The 20,129-nt window shown below is 34.4% G+C and overlaps 1 protein-coding gene across 3 annotated transcripts in view; it reads right to left on the reverse strand.

Moving 5' to 3' along the window:
• Positions 1–14,494, reverse strand: part of LOC149786049 (protein still life, isoform SIF type 1-like) — a 405,626-nt gene extending 391,132 nt beyond the window's left edge. For 2 of the 3 annotated variants that reach the window (XM_089976334.1, XM_089976332.1), the window contains exon 1: positions 11,651–11,819. The gene's annotated coding sequence lies outside the window, so the exon portion shown is untranslated. Of the gene's footprint in view, positions 1–11,650; positions 11,820–14,470 lie in introns of those variants that run through there. The other variant, XM_089976333.1, reaches the window with a different exon arrangement.
• Between the last annotated feature and the right edge of the window lie 5,635 nt (positions 14,495–20,129).

A 20,129-nucleotide genomic window follows, 5' to 3' on the forward strand; every position in this document is an offset into this window, starting at 1 on the left:
CATATTGAAGTAATGCAAGTACTGTGGTCACATAATGTGTTGGCAGATCAGGGTCTGTGCTGTTTGCTCAACTGATTACTCCTAAGAAACTGCACAGACCCAGACCTTCCAGCACATTATGCTATGGCAGATCTGGACCTGTGCAGTTTGCACTTCCAGGACTTGACTACAAGAGAGTATATTAGTACATATTCCAATGAGAATCTGTCACAATAATGCACAAATACAATTTGTAGGGTTTAACAGCACTTTTAACACTAATGGTTATATCATGCTGAGAAAATTGGAGTTATGTGCCTTTCCGTGGAACATTAGATAGCTGATATGGACTAGCCTGGGCAAGTATTGATTCTATGACCTTTGGACTGCAAATTTAATGTTCTAGGCTCTCTAGTGCACAAATTACACAAAAAAGAGTATTACATTTTGAGAAACCCTAATTTAATTGGTTCTAAGCCAAGAACTAAAATGAAGTAAAATTGATAAAGTAACAATATAACAACATTAACTTCAATTTAATTGGTCCATGACTATACACATATTATAAGATAAGCAATTCAGTTCAGAGTAGAGTGAAGAGTTAAGAAGGGCTGCTGTACATCCATTGGTTTTGCCTTGATAAATAATATATCTTTGAAGATAATGGAAATATATGTTTAGCCACACACACAAAAACTAGACATGACCATCTTGTTATCTCCATCTAAACAGAAACTTTTGCTTCTATAAAATGCAGCATCCTTTTCTATTTTCAGCATGATGTGTGAAATATCCTTTTCGTCTGGTAACTTTACATATAGAATATTTAATGAAATCTGTCTATGAAGGGCAACATGAACTGATCAAATGGTAGATTTTGGGGAGAGGGGAAAACTAATTTTAATGATGTAATATTTAACTGTTGCCCTTCTCTCCTTCTCTGGGACAGACATTATCCCTGACTACAGAATATGATGAGAAGTCTTCTGCCCATTAGGTGATTTCCAAACTGATATGAAGCCAATTTATATCACTGGCCCTTGTGTATAATCCTCATCCTTTTCCAAAGGATGTAACCGACTAATCAGACATTACTGTGGGCTGGGAGAAGGGAATCTGGCAATACCAACAGGCAAGTATTACATCATTAAAATTAGTTTTAAACCCCACCCCAGCCCACCCCAATCACCCATGCACACAAATTTTAATATCAGTAATATATTACCTGTTCCTATATCAGTAATATATTACCTGTTCCTATATCAGTAATATATTACCTGTTCCTATATCAGTAATATATTACCTGTTCCTATATACCGCTCCGGTGGTCTAGTGGTTAGAGCGTCCGCCTCGGATGCGGGAGGTCGTGGGTTCGATCCCCGGCCGAGTCATACCAAAGACTTACAAAAATGGTACTAACAGCTGCCTTGCTTGGCGCTCAGCATTAAGAGGTTAGTGTTAGGACTGGTCGGCCCGGTGTCAGGATAATGTGACTGGGTGGGACATCATGCTACATGTCTGCGACATGATGCCCCAGTGCTAGACATCACTATAAACTGCCACACTGCAGACAAGCTACGTTAAAAATCAAAATCACATCACATCACATCACATCCTGTTCATATAGCAGTAATATATTACCTGTTCCTATATCAGTAATATATTACCTGTTCCTATATCAGTAATATATTACCTGTTCCTATATCAGTAATATATTACCTGTTCCTATAGCAGTAATATATTACCTGTTCCTATATCAGTAATATATTACCTGTTCCTATAGCAGTAATATATTACCTGTTCCTATATCAGTAATATATTACCGGTTCCTATATCAGTAATATATTACCTGTTCCTATATCAGTAATATATTACCTGTTCCTATATCAGTAATATATTACCTGTTCCTATAGCAGAATTTGCAAGTTCAGAGGGAGGTTGATGACTCCATCAACTGATAAAGGAAAGGCAAAAAATTTATCTGACGGCATCCATTGTCAAGTCTCTGGTCTAGGATTGGGGAAATGTAAAAGGGGAAATTACTGTTTAGCCTTGTTGCAAACAAGTGTACCAAAGGACTCCCCATAGTATGTACAAGGAAACTGCTTTGGACTGACGCAGAGACCATTCCATGAGTATGACCATGTCTATCCTTGACAGACTATCTGCCAAAATGCCTGGAATATGATGAACCCAAATATGGTAATCCCTTCTGAGGTTGCCCAGCAAAGCAGGTTCCTGACCAACATGCAGAAAGAAGATCCATGTTCACCTCCTTGTTATTGGAGGTACATAATCATTGACACAACATCATCAAAGACCCTCCTTCAGAGACTTCTTACATTATCAACACACCCCTATGGGTCTAAGAACACCACCCATATATCCAAATTGTTCATGTGGAATGTGATTCTTTTTGGGACCAGAAGCCCTGTGGAACTAACCATTTCAGCTACATTTGAGTACCCCACCATGAATCTGATGCATCCATGAACAAATTATACTGGATTCAGGGGTGTGCATGGAGTCTCCAGCCAGAAAATGAACATTCAAAGGATCCCTGTGTTACTTCTAGATTGTTAGAAGGAGAAGCTGGAGGGGACACAAGTGCAGTCTTCCTTGGTAAATGACATTCAAGGTTTCCATATAGAAACAGATATAGTCTTGGTTCTCAGTGCCTCCAAATGTCCAAGGGGGTCACAGACTAATCCTTTGCTGGTGAGGAAATTCATGACTCTCTTGAAAGCCCTTGGTATGGAGGCAAGGCCAAATAGTGGAGCAAGAAGTTGGAAAACTTCTCCATACGCTGGTAAAAAGAACAAGAGGTGTTTCCCTTAAAGAGGTAAAATAGGGACATGTGCATGCACACCGTGAAAGTCAAAAGGGACCCCCAGTCACCTTATGGCATTTCTGACCAAGGCTGTGGTCTCCATCTTGAAAGGCTGAACTTGCAAAAACAGGTTTAAGGTGAAAGGTAACTAATTAATTCAAACATTATGCCTTTTTGGTACCAGAAACATTCAGGAAGAGAAGGCCAGTGACTGGTGCTTGAACACCCTCTGTACTGCATCCTTCTGCAGAAGGGAGTGCACCTTTTCCATTAGTCACATAAGATTCAACTAATGGAACCAGATGGGAGTCCTTGTGAGATGAGGAAGTTCTAGTAACCAAATCTGGTATCCTCTATTTATGATACAGAGGACCCACCCATAATCTGTTAGGCTTGACCAAACATAAAAGAGATAGCCAGTCGGGCACATATAGAAATGAAAGGAAGGGACAAGGGACCACCACAAGAGAGGGAGCGAGTCCCTAGGGCTGCTCCCACCTCCTCCTTAAGAAAGGGAAAGGCATGCAAAAGTCCTTCCTGGGTCTTTCTACAGTAGCTGCATGGCTATGAAGGAAATATGCTGATGGTCCCTGGGGGCCTGTTATGATGAACCTGCTTCAGAGAAGTTTCAGCATGCCAAAAGCAGATGCGAGGGACCGGTATACACTGGTCCTCAGATCTTGGGAAGCCACAGAAGGGAATGAGCCCTCCAAAGAAGGTATCTTCCTCCAGAGAAGCAGCCCTCACTGTGCTCCAGTAAGACCTTGAAATGTCTAAAGCAACATCTCATCATAGAAAGTGAAGCTCAATTGATAAAGCGACGGACATGGGTAACAAATGTCCAGATGTTTTAGCCATTGTCTCCAGCAAGCAATGATGCACATATGGAGACAGAATCCTCCTTCAGCTGCAGGATGAAAGGGGGCTACCAAGTTAGAATGCAATGATGTGGTGACCAACTACTTAGACATAAGTTCTAAGGCCTCTAGAGTGTCTTGACTGGAAGACAGGCACAGGTACCCAAGAAATGTTCACTTGTGACACTCCAGCAAATTAGGTGGTAGGATTGAGGGTACAGACAGGTGTGAACCCCACAGCTAGCTGGAGAGACCAGAGGTCTCAATTTAGAATGGGAAACTGACCATCCATTATGCCACTAACAAACTCCTTGCCCTTATTATATCTTTGAAAAAGCTCCCTGACCACAGCTGAGTAGGAGAGCAACATGAGATCTGTGTTGAAGGAAGTCACAAAGAGACTCTCCAAACAGGAGAGAAATTGAGTGTCTTCAAAGCCTAAGGGCTAGAACATAAGCTGGTAATCTTCACTGACTGCCTTGTCAAATTATCAGATATCTTACTTCTGTGCCAGCTGGATTACTATGCATGGGTCAGTGATGCATGGTTGACTTCATATCTTTCTTAAAGTCACTGTATGGGAGGATGAATTCTCATCATACAGTTGAGGTTAATTTACATCCTGAAACGGTAAACTATGTAATAGAAACAGGTGATGTATTACTGATATTAAAGTGTTTCATTTGCTTGTATTTCTTAAACCCCTTGCTGGATTCTGTTCATACTTGAAATAAATCATTATGAAACAAGGACACTTCATTATGAAACATATTTGCTGACCCCTTTGACCTTGGGGTCAAAATCAGTCATCAAACATTTATGTTTAAGTTTACGGTTAATGTTTTTTAATGGCATATATTTCACAAATTCTTGATAGATTATTTTCAGCAAGAAGGATTGAATCATTATGAAGCAATACTATCCATTCTTCAGCACTCAAGTTCAACCTTTTGAACTTGTGTTTGAGATCACATATTCTACACTATGTTCAACCTACAGATTATCACCTTCTTGTTTTTTTCTTCTTTCTTCTAGAAATCCTAAGTTTCATATATAAAACTCTTTATCATTTTTAGCTGCATATTCCAAACATATAGAAGTCTGTTCCAGATATTAACAACAACAAAAATCAAATTATATATACATATGCCAAAACTGTCTATAACAGCCTGTGAAGTAGATCAAATACCTCTAATTTTCACATGCTAGAGAATGTTAAGAGTGTGTATGGCTTCAATGGTGTTGATCATCATCAAAATAAGAGCACCTGCCTGATGATCCAGAATAATCTGTTCCTATGTTCTTCACATATTGGAGCAAGCTGTTTGGCCTACTTCTGACTGCCTTAGGTAATATTTAATTTAGGTTTACAGTGTAGTTATTTATCTCAAATAGACAATGATATTAACTATCTCTCATCAACTTGTCAGATTATATAACACATGATCCGTCTTTGAGATTCAAAAAAGTATTTTGACAATGATAAAGGTTTGCAAATTTAACTAGAAAGCACAATTTAGAAAATCTTATTCATTTGGTAGCACATGATAAAAATAAGAAGCCCAAGTGGATCTTAGATCACTTACTTGTATGTAGTCTCACAGCCAAATGCAAGAGGCCCAAGGGGTCTGAGATCACTTACTTGTATGTAGTCTCAAAGCCAAATGCAAGAGGCCCAATGGGTCTAAGATCACTTACTTGTATGAAGCCTAACATCCAAATGCAAGAGCAATTCACTAAAACATCTGGGTCAGTAGGATGCTTTATGTAAAATTTACTTTAAATGTCAGTATAATGAAAAGCAGTTGTCTCAAGATTTCTCCACTTTTTGTATGTTAATCATATTTGATATCATATCAGCATTGTTTGTCCAATATTGAAAGGTCTTAATGCCAGGATATTTCTGTCAAGTTTAGTCAAATTTTCTAAATTGGTTTCTGACATGATGCTTAAAGATTTTGTATTTTAGTAATGGTGGCAGACTGGCGTCATCTGTAACAAATTAAATGCTTGGTCAAGCTCTGTTTAATGGTTTTTGAGAAGAAGTTGATTAAAATGTTTTTCTACTTTTAGTAAGGGAGCAATTTTTGAGAAACAACAGAAGACTCAAAACACATGACAGATACAAAGCCATACCAATAAGTTCATGGCCAGACAAGCTGAACAATGTGTGTGGACATGTTACATATAAACAATACTTCTCATCAAAGTACAGAGCTTGTGGTCAGTTGCTAGTTTTCAAAACATGGCCACTTGCAAGTTTTTGAAGCATGACCAGCTGCTTCTTTATATGTGCAAATATATTATCAACACCAAAAGAGTCCTCTCAATTCATTACAAATATGTATATCACCTGTCACAACTTTTTTCCATAACTCATGCCTGCATGCTCTTTAATTATTTATATTTATAATGGAGAGGAATATGTTATATGAAAAATTTGTTTCCTATCCATTTGTGCTATATACATACTTGTAATCTTCATTATAATAAAATATTTAAACAAAGCAAAATGTAAATACATGTATTTTGTTTTCTGTCTGAAAGACTAAAAATGAACCAATTCTTGTGAATCATGTTTCTATGCCAGTCTGTATCAACTACCCAATGGGGATATCACAGTCGACTATGCATGCCATATCCTTATCATCAAAAGCTTTGCATTTGTTACAATCCATTTCAATTACAGGATGAACTGTACAATGACCTGGGACTAAACTAGAGTAGTATTTATAAGTTGATTATATATATTATCAAACAAGAAAAACAATGTTAGTAATTTCTTTATGTGTAATAATAATATCTTTAAATGCAATGTTTTGAGTACTGGAACCCAATCAGTAGAACAATTAGGTGACGATACACATAAGAAAAAAATCATTTCTTAAAGTATGTTTATTATGTGAGCACATGGGGAAATAAATTAATAAATATATTACCAAACTTTTAAGTAAAAAACTCTCACAAATTTCCACTAGGATCTCTACTCATTTATTTTCAAAACATCAAGATTATTGTCAACAGTTGAGTAAAATGTTTCATGAGAGTATTTGTTTACATTATCATTATGTTTCAATAATATATGTATTTTGCTTGGTTATTTTCAGTTTTTATTTGTGAAAAGAAACATTTTGCAAGCACTTGTTGGCTCAGAGATCTGGTTACATAATTAGCAAAATTCACCACATAAACCATGTACTGGGAAACAAATCAACATTTAAATGCTGTTATCATTACTTTATGGCTTATTTCAAGAGCAGATTTAACACACCACTGAAATGGTGACCAATCATCAATGTGACACTGAAATGGTGACCAATCATCAATGTGACACTGAAATGGTGACCAATCATCAATGTGACACTGAAATGGTGACCAATCATCAATGTGACACTGGAAAGTGGTCTGAGAATAATACCAAGTATATCTGAACCTTTGAATTTAATTTGAACCAATTATTTTCAACAGTGGGAGAGGGACAGTCAAAACTAGATCTTCATTCAATGTTTAATTTATTGAGGAAAAATCCCACTGTTACATCAACACTAATCTCCCCAACTTAATCTGTAGGCCTTATGAAAACATCCAACAGCAAGATGAGCACCATGATCTCTCCAACTTAATCTGTATGGCTTATGGAAACATCCAACAGCAAGATCAGGAAATGAATCATTTAAATCTAGTTCAATGAAACATTAAATATCAATTTCTTCCACTTATGCAATGAATAAAAGGTATTTCCGACCTGATACCTCAAATATTTCAATGATATACAATATATACTTGCTTATAGGTTGAGTCAAACTGCAAACAACAAAGATTCTGATCTACCATAGCATAATGCAGGTCAGAATGTATGTGGTTTGTTCTACTGATTCTTCAATTCTGCAAGTTTTATATTCCAAAGTACCCACATTTGCAAAATACTGATTGAGTGATAATTGGAAAGTACTAAAAATGGAGTGATTTAAAAACTACACTCTCTGTGATAAAAATAATGAACTCCCTAATTTGGAGCTGGGTTCTTGAATAATATACAACACAACAGGTAATCAAAAGTTAGCAACAAATCATCCATATATCTGGTTTTCAGTCCAAGTCTAATTTGTTTTGTTAAGTTACATTATAAACTTCCAACCCCTTTAAAGATGATATAAAATTGCAAAGTATAAAATGATGCAAATTATGTGGACACAACTTCTAAAACCAGATACAAAATGTTAACAAATGCAACATTCTTTTTTTCTAACGCATTACAACAAATAATTAAAATAATTCTGTGCTATGTATAAGGATGTGTATGGGTTTCTTCCTCAGTACAACAAGGAAACAATGTATCAATAATCCAACAGCTACAAAAGTGCATGCCTTCTTCAATAACCACACACTTGCATCAGTCTGTTTTGTTCTGGCTAGCACTTGGTATAACTAACCAATTCAAACTTCTACCTTACATTTATTTTTCCTTTTTGCATTGTTTGCTTAAATAAACAACTCATAATAGATTTGATCTAAAGAAATGCCAATCCTGACATACACATATCAAATGGATAAATGCCGTTTTTTATTACAACAAATATAGCATAGAGAATACATGACAAGGACAAATATATATATCTATGGTAAGGAACACTTCAAACCTTACATATGGGTGAGGAATCCAGCCATTATATGTAATGCCTGTTTTGAAATACAATGGGGTGGGTGTGTGTGGTGTGTTGAAATATGATCTATGCTTTAGACAGAACTCATGGAAACCTGGCAAACAGAATCTAAACAACCATGTCCAAATCAAACAGAAAAGAAGTACCAGTACTCCAGTCAAAAATATTTAATTTTTTTTTTTAAATCAGAAGACTATCACATATTTTGAAGAAGAAAAAAAATGACCACAAAACAGAATGAAGTGAGGGGGAGAAGAAGGGAGGATGTGGAAACATTTAAACCTTTTACCTTGAAAACAATTGGAGTCGTCTCACAGACCTGCTAGTTTATCACTGCTAGAGGTGTCCACACAAATAAATCAAAACTTCTGAATAAATATGGAAATGCAGCAAAGTCCATAAATAAAGTCCATAAATAAAGACTTTGAAAAATGATTTACATACCACATATACTTGTGTGTATGAGTTGGATCCAACTGCAAACTGCAAAGACCCACATTTGCCACCACATAATGCACCAGTAGATCTTGGTCTATGCTGATTTTTAGGACTAATCAATAAAACAAACAACGTAGATCCTGATATGTGTAACAGCAGATCAGGGTTACGCTGTTTGCAGTTAGACTCGATTTATAGCAAGTACATATGGTATTTCTAATTGATTCTGACATGTACCTGAAGCACTATCATACTAAATTTAGATCTTGTACAGGGGAGGAGTCCCATTTAAATTGGAACTTGATATTTTATAAACTTGTAATCAATATAAAATATGAAATGCATGAACTTTTAGGAAAAGGTCAATCTATATCACAGTAAATTACCATATTTATCCAATTTTATATCCATATTTGTTGACAGGCCTGCCCTCTATTTGCAGAATAAAATTGGCATGATCCGAGCACAGAAATTACAGCCATAATTAAGTCTTTAAACTACATGAAAATCCCAATAAAATAACATTGAAAATTTCATCATCTTTTCTAAGTTCCTTTCTACACTGAAATCATTGCAAAGTGTTAAATCTGACAAACCTTTAATCTCCAAAAGCCCTAGAGAAACACTATTTGCAACATGAAATGTCACATACTATTGACTGCCCAGTCACACTGGTATAAAGTGTAATGAAAGAGTAGATAATACAGCCAAAACTGCCATGCTATTACCCATTTCCATAAAAAAAATAATCCATATAGTGACTCAAATATTATATAAATCATCACTTTTTATGGACTCTATATACTTGCTTATAATCAAGTCAAATTACAAACAACAAAGATCCTATTCTACCATAGCATGATGTGCCTGCAGATCAGAATCTATGCTGTTTGTTCTACTGATTACACAGACCCAGATCTGCTGGTGCATTATCCAACAGCAGATCTGTGTCTCTGCAGTTGGACTCATCTTATAAGTGAGTACATATGGGATTGGTCAAACTATGTGGAATGAAAACTCAACACACAAGCTTGTGAACCTCAAACCCATCAGTGGAGAGTGGCATCTCTCATCCCTCATATGAAACAGTAGTCCTAGAGATGAGGTAGTAGTGTTGAGTATGGGACATTGCCTGCATATGGGATGTTGCCAACATATGTGACACACACCTGACCCCATACATACACTGTATTTCCTAATGGGTAACCTCATTTTCAATCCATACCTTGCAATTTTCCACTACCAGTGGAATATATTATTATTACATGTATCTACTTTAACTACATGAGACAGAATACAATTTTTTATTATGTGACTTTAATTAAGAAACTTTCTTATGATCAAAGACAATCTTGAACTTTGAAAATGAAATAAATGAATTCTGATCCTATAAATAACGATTTTAATTTTTTTATTTTAATTTTATTTATTTTATATACCTTTTAAAGAACTTAATATTTATATCTTTTATCTTTTCTCTTGAATGACTATATCTGTTATTTCAATTGATTTATCCTCATAAAGTTTATTGCAATTCATTATCTTTAGATTTAAAAAAAAATTAACTGGTAATTGTCATTTAATATGGTCAATATTTTGCTGATATGTCATTAAACCCTATATATGTGTGTGTGTGTGTGTGTGTGTGTGTGTGTGTGTGTGTGTGTGTACAAAGCACATGCATGTCCATGAGAAGGGACACAAAATCAAAGGGACATTAGCCTGCAAAGCAATGGAAATAGTGCTTTGGTCCCTTATTGGGGAAAATATGACCAATTATTTCAATATGAAAAATGGCAATTTTGCACAGACTGAGATATTGTACTGAGGTTGAAGTCCATTTTTGTTTTCTGCAAACCCCAAGAAAAATCCCTGATGGTTTCCTAGTGACAGCAAGTGAAGGCAAAAGGTCCTACCATTTTGCAGTGATTCTATATACATACTGTATTTGACTTTTTCATCTTCACTAAATGCTTTCAAAGAAAAATTTTAAACATTTTAAGCATGATTTTGAGCTTTTCTCTGTCTCCTCTGATTTGTATTAAAAAAATGAACCAATAATATCGATTTTTCTAAAAATTTAGATAAAATAAAAAGAATACCCTTGTCAGAAAGAAAATCATTCTAGGCACAAACCACCCTCCTTAAAATTGTTCATTAAATATGCATCTCTCTCTCTCTCTCTCACACACACACACACACACACACACACACACACACACTAAAAATTAGATGGATGAATGAACAGAGAATCTGGCTGGATAGACAGACATACATATAGATACAGTTGTTGTTGTTGCATGGTTTAACACCATTTTTCAGCACAAGATAGGCTATACATGGTGGCCAGTATAACTGGTGGAGGAATAGCCCTGAAAAACCCCGTGAAAAACCATTGACCCATGAGAAGACATATAGATATAGATAATTAGGTAGGCAGACAGACAGATAGATGTTATATTGGTTGTGATCCATACCAAAACATGAAGTGTTCTTGTTTCCTGCTATTGTCACAATTCTTATCCAATTCTCCAGCATTAAAATTTTCACATCCATGATGCAAGTTATTGTAGTCTCAAAATGGAAACTAACAGTCCTCAGTGTTGGTATCAATGAAGTAAAATCTCCTTTAGAGTTACAGCATGTAGTACAAGTTCATGTTTACAAAATTAAACTGGATCTAGCCTTTAAGGTCCACAGAATAAGAAAGATTCAACAAAAATAACCATCCATCACTACAGTCAAAGTTACAGCATGTAGTACAAGTTCATGTTTAAAAATGAAACCTGATGTAGCCTTTAAGGTCCACAGAATAAGAGAGATTCAACAACAATAACCATCCATCACTACAACCAATGAATGACATTTAAATTGAGACTTACCTCATTGTTCATTCATGATAAGATATAAAACTTGCTTATAAAATAATCAGATCTTTGATAATTACTGCAGAATCCCTTCACATGACAACACTTAAGCACTGTTAATCCACTGGGAGAAGCAGGAAAAACAGAATTACTGCTGATTTGTGTTGCTGCTGATGATGCTGTTACTGATACAAGTTCCACACACTGCCTACACATTTTCTTGATTTCATTGTACAGTGGGGTAAGAAGTAAACAACCTAGCACTGCAGAAATGTCAAGTTGCTGGGGGGTATCACTAAGTACAAAACTAATAAAAGTGAGGAAGTAGGCCAATAGATTCCCAGTATTAAAAGGGGTAAGGAAGTAAGAAACAAACACAACCTTGAGACAAATCAAGCATCCTTTTTTTTAAGCTCTGGATAGGAATAACTAGAAGAAGTTGCTTTATTTTGCTTAAAAAGTCAAAGTTCTCTGTATGTCAAAAGGGGGTGGTGGTGATGGTTATCAAAAAAAATCCCACCCAAACCCACCCACCAGCCCTGGGTCAGCCGTATATTAACCTGAAACATTTAAAGCTACTGCATAGTAGATACATGGGCAGCATGTCCTAAGCTAATTTAATGAACAGATATTTTCTAATAACAAAACTAATGGTACTTTTTTCAACTTGGACACAATGAAATTTGTTTATTATTATTATTATGATTATGCACAGATGTAAAGATATATAATATCAGTACTAGACTGACAGTCTCAGAAATGTGACTAACAAAGAATATCTTTTATACAACAAATATCTGAATCAAAATTATATCCGATTTAGTGGTGTCAATTATTGTGTTACCTGGTAATGTTACACTAAAGAAATAAAACTTATTTAAAAAAGGGTCAATCAGGGGTCATTACTCCACCAATTAATGACACTGCAGGGTTTATTCAGAAGTATGCAATTGCAAGACTCACACTTATTCGTAAATATCACACTGAAAAATGAAGAAACTGCTATTATATGCTCAAGCCCATATTTTTTTTCATTATATCCAACCTATACATGGTTCATACAGAATTCTGAATGATAAGTTCAGAGACTTTTCCCAAACTTTCAAAAACGACAAACATACATTTCCAGGACCAATATTCACTAACATTTTGTATACAAGTTATGTTATATGAGAAAACAACGAATGCAAAATACTACAATATTGTTTAATGATGAAATTCAAACTATAATTAATTTCCTAAAATTACTTTATAATGATCTGGAAGATGGGTCAACATTCATTGTTACTTAAGAAATATGTAACTTATGCATCAGATTTAATACAAAATAAATTAAAATGTTTGGGTTTATTTCAATTTTCAAAGACTTTTAAAGACCTCAGGGTAATTTGCTCAATTTTCCCAAACTTTCAAGGCCTTGAAAATGCTACCTCATTTTTCCCAAACTGTCAAAGACATTCAAAGACCGTAAGAACCCTGCTATATTCAGAACATTTCCCCCATTTATTTAAAATGGGACGTGGAGATTTCCCATTAAATTTTAAGTCCTGAAACCAACATTGATAAGAATGCCGAGAATTAATTTTAAAAAGAAGTAGACAGTTCAAAATCAATCAGGCTTCATCAATGAAAAGCTACTTGGAAAATTTAGTGAAATGTAAAGTCAAGGTACAGACAAGAGTAGACAACCGGTAGCCATGACATCCAAATAATGATAGAAATTTGAAAGTAAAACTCATCTAGGGTTTAATTATTATAAAACTGCATACCTTGTTCATCTGAATTTAAAAAAATCACTGGTAGGCTATACTGCAGTAGTCATTGTAGTTTAGAACAGGCAATCAAACCAAGGGCCACAACTCCTAAAAATGGTGATATAATTAAGCTCATGAAAAATGAAACTGTTTAAATCCAATGATCCAAGTGATCTAATACCAATGAAATTGTTGACAGACAAACAAATAGATGACTAAAAATTCCCAAACTTTTATAACTAATACTAGATAACCATAAAATTTCAAAATGACCTGACATCATCAATACATACTGTTTTTGTTTGCAGAATAAGTCAATTTTCTTATTTCCTGATTCTAATAATATATTAGAGAAATGAGAATGTCTGCACAAAGCATTTAGGTATCCATAAAAAACAGTATTATTTCTTAATCATGAAATCTGGATCCTGCCCTATCAAGTTTTGTCTGGAGTTTTGATACCTGATAAGGAAAATAAAATGTGGAAAAAGCATCAATATATTTGTTTTGTATTAATATTAGAGTATCATTTTGCAATATCAATTTACATCATGTAAATCATTTGATATTTCATTCTAATATTTAAATTAAATTACAGCTCTACATGGCTTATTAAAATCCATCACAAATTATTACACTTAATAAAATCTGTAACTACTTTCATGCACGTACACAAATATCCAGTGCACTACTCTGCACCAGCAATGTTGCAAATTTTTGACATTGTATTTTTACAAGGCAGATGAAAATTGAACTAGTTCTTGCTTAGCATTTTCTCCCCAACACTGACATGGCAGCCACATAAAGATCATATATTTGTGAAATGTAACACTAAACATATAAAGTAGAAATAACAGGTTGTGACAAAAAAGAAAACATTGATATACCTAATTAATAAATGTACTGCTGCTTTACAATTAAAAATATCATCCATGGTTAACTTGTTTCCTTTCAACTAATTATTTGCATATATAAAAAATATTTCAAAAATTTATATTCTAGAATTTCACCCAACAACAGTATTTTATTCCTCTCTACAGTTTTTCAAAATTAATTATTAACTGACAACACGTATACTTACTAAAGCATGAAAATCCAACCCTGAAGTTTATCTGATTAGGTCCACAAACAAGTTTTGGAAAATGATAATAAGGTTTGTTGTTGTTGTTTCTTTTTCTTTTCTTTTTTCAGGCCTAGGTCATAATATTTTATTCTCATTAGGTTTAATATGCTAATGTACCAGGACATATTGTATAGTCAAAAACACCTAGTGTGAAGGACAGGCCAATTGTCTGTAGTACAGACCCTAGGGCAATCAATCAATCAATTGCATTTTGTCACCTTATTATATGTCCCGCTCTTCTCATGTTGATGACGTTGGAAATACATGTAATACCATCCACTGCAAGTGTCAGCTTTTATATATACATGTACCAGTTTGAAAGAAATTGTCATCATCACATTTGTCATTTCCAGGAGCAGAAAAATTAGCTGCAAATTTTACAATAAATATCTTCCACTTGCTAATATCACAGATGGGACAATGTCACTATCAAAATTAACATCTAACAAGTTAACATCCTCAACACTGGATCCATGCAGTCATGATGCTTCATGCACCATAACAAGGGGAGTATCATGGTCATCATTATCACTGGTAATGACATTTGTCTGCTCACTAAACCCTGCCTTAACACAATCTGAGGAAACATTATACATGGCACGATAAGTCAGACTGCAGACAATACAATTATTTAACACTGGGCTCATGAGCAATGCCTTTAGATAAAAAAACATTGGTACTTTGACTTCAAATTGAAGATGACTCCTTTGAACAAGGAAGAGATTTACTTGAAACTGTACTCATTTAATAAACATACATACAGAATGTACAGAACAATAGCTAAAGGAATCATTCATAAATTTCTCAGTCAGAAAAGCATAAAACAAAGCATTTAATTTCCTGGATGCGAGAGGTCATGGGTTCAAACCCCACCAAGTCATACCAAAGACTTATAAAAATGGTACTAACAGCTGCCTAATGCTAGGTGCTCAGCATTAAGAGGTTAGTGCTAGAACTGGTTGGCCTGGTGTCAGGATAATATGACTGGGTGGGACATCATGCTACATGCCTGTGGCATGATGCCCCAGTGCTAGACATCACTTTAAACTGCCACACATAGCGATATGACTGGAAAATTGTTTAAGCTACATTAAAGGAATCTAAATCACACAAATCACACATACATAATTCAATTGCACTGCACCACAAGCTACCCATGGTTCTGAATTATGAAATATGAACAAGGCGTGACATGGTACCTTTCTTACGTCTTTGTTATTTAGAAAAAACAAATACAGCTGCTCGGATCATACTTAGAGTACCACGATCAGAGCACACCTCCCCGCTGCTCTCAACCCAACACTGGCTATCCATTCGATCCAGAATCAAACACAGAATTTGTTCTCTGTGCTATGTTTCACTGATAGACTTCAGTTCAACATACCTATCTGACCTCACCCATGTGTACACACCAGCAAGATACTTACTCTCCTCATCTGACAATCATATACTCATTATTCCCACTATGAAAACAAAGTCATATGGACAGCATTCTTTTGCGTGCCAGGGCCCAGCAACGTGGAATGAATTGCCCACTGAACTTAGACACAAAACACAGTGATCACATTCAAGAGTGCTCTCAAAACTCACTTATTTCGACTGCAAGAACAAACTTAAAGACCTAATAATGTTTCCTATCTTAAATATTCTTAGTATGTTTTTTCTGTTTTCTAATTTCATGGTGTTTGTGTTTGCAATCATATCATTATATATGTTTTTTATCTTATAGGTGTTGTCTAATGTTGTAAAGCGCTTGGAGCTTCTAAAGATTATGTGCTATACAAAGTCCTCATTATTATTATTATTATTATTATTATCATGCAGTTGTTACCAAACACCTTTGTTATTTAAACAGCCACCATTGTTTTCCTGATTTTGGCATGTTCAATGATAAAATTGTTATAATTTAACTATCTTTTCTGATGGATGATGGAAATGCAGTAACCAATTAAATGCTGTAACAAAAGAATTTTTATAAAAAAAGCTTTGGTATATATACTAATAGAAATTTGGCTGGGGACATTAAACAAGAATATTTGTTATGATATAGTTTGTATCATAGCCTTCTTCTCATTTCTATCTATGAGAAGGGATTAGTCATAAGTTAGTAATGTCTTTGCCCATGGTTAGAGAGTGAGAGAGAGAAGAAAGAATTCAGGCTCTCTAACAAGGGTGTCACCAATAACCGTGAAGATATGACTACATCTTGGGGAATGAGATACGGGATCGCTGTAAGGAAAAGACAGAGCTGTTCTGACTCGAGCAATGAACTTTTATTGATATATATATATATAATGCTAAATTCTAAAGATACATTTATAAAGCCTTTATATTTAAAATACAAGAAATGCATATAAACTTACACTTTCCCATCATGCTTACCAACTTCATTGTATATATTGAAAACTTTTAGAATGTAATATAGATAGTTAAATCTCGATTAACTTCATGATATCCAACAAGTATAAAATTCAATAGTTGTGAATAATGCAACAATCATTTGGAAGACATGTATCATGCTAAAATATAAATTTAAAATAGGATACTAATTTGGAATAGGTTACTAAACATTACTTAATATTACTTAGAGAATTCACTATTTATACAGTTTTTTCATTCGCTCAGTCTTGGTGAGAACATGCTCCCTTAAACTTTTCCATGGCGATCGTGTGAACCATCTGTGTAACTCATCCATTATTGATATAATAATTTGTCTGTTCAGCAGCTTCCCCCCAAATCTAAATTGATGACGTTCAGATACAAGTGAAATGTAATTTGTGCTGACAATTGTTGATATTTAGTTATGAGCAAAATGTATTTTCTGCTGACAATTGTTGACATTTAGTCACAAGCGAAATGTATTGTATATTTTGTTCTGACAATTGTTGATATTTAGTTATGAGCGAAATGTATTGTATGGGTTTCTGCACCTGCTTGTAAAGTGCGATCTTTATAAAATAGCATACAGTTATATTACACAAATATATACATTTTATCTCCATATATTTTAGAGGAAAATTATTTTCAAAATAAATTGATAAAAAATTACTTTTAATACAGTTTAGAATAAATTTAAATTGTAATACTTTTACTTAAAAGTTCTGTCCTAATATATTCAGTCAGAGAAAACATTATATCCAAGAATGTAATTATATATATATATATATATATATATATATATATATATATATATATATATATATATATATATATATATCTGACAGGGACAAATATTTATAAAAGTCGTCTTGACCTTGAGTCCAAATACCATGTTATGATAAATCTATAAATTGCCTTAATTGATACAATGATTCTTGATAAATGTAACTGCACAGTCAAACAATGATTTTATCAAATGCTGTAGTTCTGAATTTCCTGCATAATGAAATGTTTTAATACACACAATGACAAGAGTCCATTATGCCTCATCTGCTTTTGCAAACATATCTCCACATGTCACTCTTATCCAATAGAAACTTAAATTACCAACAAGTAATCAAATAGATTTTCTGCTCCATGATTTACAGCTGTTCAATAAATGTATTGTTCAAATGATGAAAATTACAACAGCTGTTACAGCAGCTATTTATTGGAATAAAGGAGGACTTGATTGTCCTGTAAACTTAGCTTCTGATCAGATACAATTAAACAAAGAATTAATCATTTCCCAGCATATTGTTAATGTGAGAGAAAATCAATAATTAATGTGGCATGATACCAAACATTCATCTCTAAAACTGAATTGAAATGCTCAAGAGGACAAATTAACAACCTTTTAGGCCATCACAATGCAGAAATAAAATTTGATTTTCAACTGGTTTTTTAATGCATGGGACAAAATTAATAACTTCAGCATACATGTCAATCTCCCAAGCAGGATGCTGATTCTCCCAGTATCAGTAATATTTCTCATCCCAACTGCCAACATTTGGAATCTCTTATCTCATCATTACAAAATAATATATGCGTTCAAAGGTGTGCAATATCCATGCTTGTGCTGATAATATTGTTTTCTTATTTGCACAGTCTGATCTACCTAATGCTTACATGCAATATATAGCACAGGAAGGGAACTTCATTCCAAGCATCTTTGTGATTCCAAAAATGATTGGTGCAAGTCCCTTTTGTCCACAAATCATCAATAAATGCCCAGAAATTAACTAGATCAGGACATTACTTGAATCCTTGCATGAAGGGTTGAATGACTTACCAAAATACACCAAATACTTTCAAAGAATTCAACTGAAATATTTTTAATATAACTTTTTATTGCTCACCTCATCAAAATTCCTTCACAGGTTGAAAATAGTGTATTTGTTAAATATAAAACAGCTGACATGCTGGACATTACTCTTGATCATGCAGTTGCCAAACAAAGCAAGCCTTGAGCTTAATAAAGGTAACAATAAACTAAAAACAACCTTTAAATATCTGGAAGAAATAATTATTGAATCACTTTGATTTATGTCAAATCAGAGGTCATTAGCATTACATGAAGTTAACATGTGATTGCAGGCTATTTTATAGTTTTACAACTGGAGAATGTACAATTGGAGACAAACCAGTCATGTACATTGATTCCTACTTGTGCTATATTGTTTTAAGTGGTATGATATAAAGTGTATGCAAACAATATGTTCTGTATGTAAGTCATTATCTCTGTTTTCCCTTTTCCATTAAATTAAACTGGGTTTAAATTTATTTCCAATAAAGTGGTCCAAAGTGGAATTTCACAAGTTCTTGTAGTTTGAGTTTTATTTAGTGGCATATTTCTCCTTGATCACTTCTTTGTTGCATGTACTTGGTTCATCTTCCTACCTCTTAAAGAGTACAAATAATGGCATCCCAAAATGACAAATTTTGGAATATTAGAGTCAAGATCACTTCAATCATTTTTTGAAGGAAAATATAGATCACCACTTAGATGTTTAGAAGTAACATATTATTTTCATGATACAGTCTGTTGTCAAAGAGGAGCCCTGAGTGGACGAGTGGTCTAGAGCATTCTCCATTACGGATCACTGCCATCTCACCTCTGTCTGTGTGGGTTCGAGTCTCGGATTCGGCTAATGTGGGTATGTGAGAAAGCTTGCCAGTAGCTTCTCGTGGGTCGGTGGTTCTTTCTGGGGGTTTTCTGGGTTCTTCCTCCACCATTAATACTGGCCGCCATGAATAGCCTATCATGTGCTGAAAAATGGCGTTAAACCCTATAACAACAACAACTGTTGTCAAAGATAATGTTTATGTTATTTATATCAGAATGTGCGGGTAAGTTTTGTAGTAAAATTTATCACCAATGGCAGTAAATGTGCATGATGAACAGAACATCATAGTTTCAAAAAGAAAAAGAAATGCAACCAGAATTCTTCATCTGTGAATGAACATGGAAAAATTGTCATTCATGTGTTCTTGGTTGACAAGTAAGGATACACAAAACCAGGTTTGCCTATCTAAACATGGTATTTGCTGTGTATGCTGATACACATATATGTCAACAAAGATAATAAATTTCCAGGTAAATATTCAGGAATACTGATAATTTTCATTCATCAATAAATTATCTGGACTGAGAGAAAAAGTGATTCTTTCTGTGTCCAGACATTTGGGTTAATGACTG

The sequence above is a fragment of the Sinohyriopsis cumingii genome, chromosome 12 (assembly GCF_028554795.1).
Source record: "Sinohyriopsis cumingii isolate HCF-2022 chromosome 12, ASM2855479v2, whole genome shotgun sequence".
Taxonomy (NCBI): Eukaryota; Metazoa; Mollusca; class Bivalvia; order Unionida; family Unionidae; genus Sinohyriopsis; species Sinohyriopsis cumingii.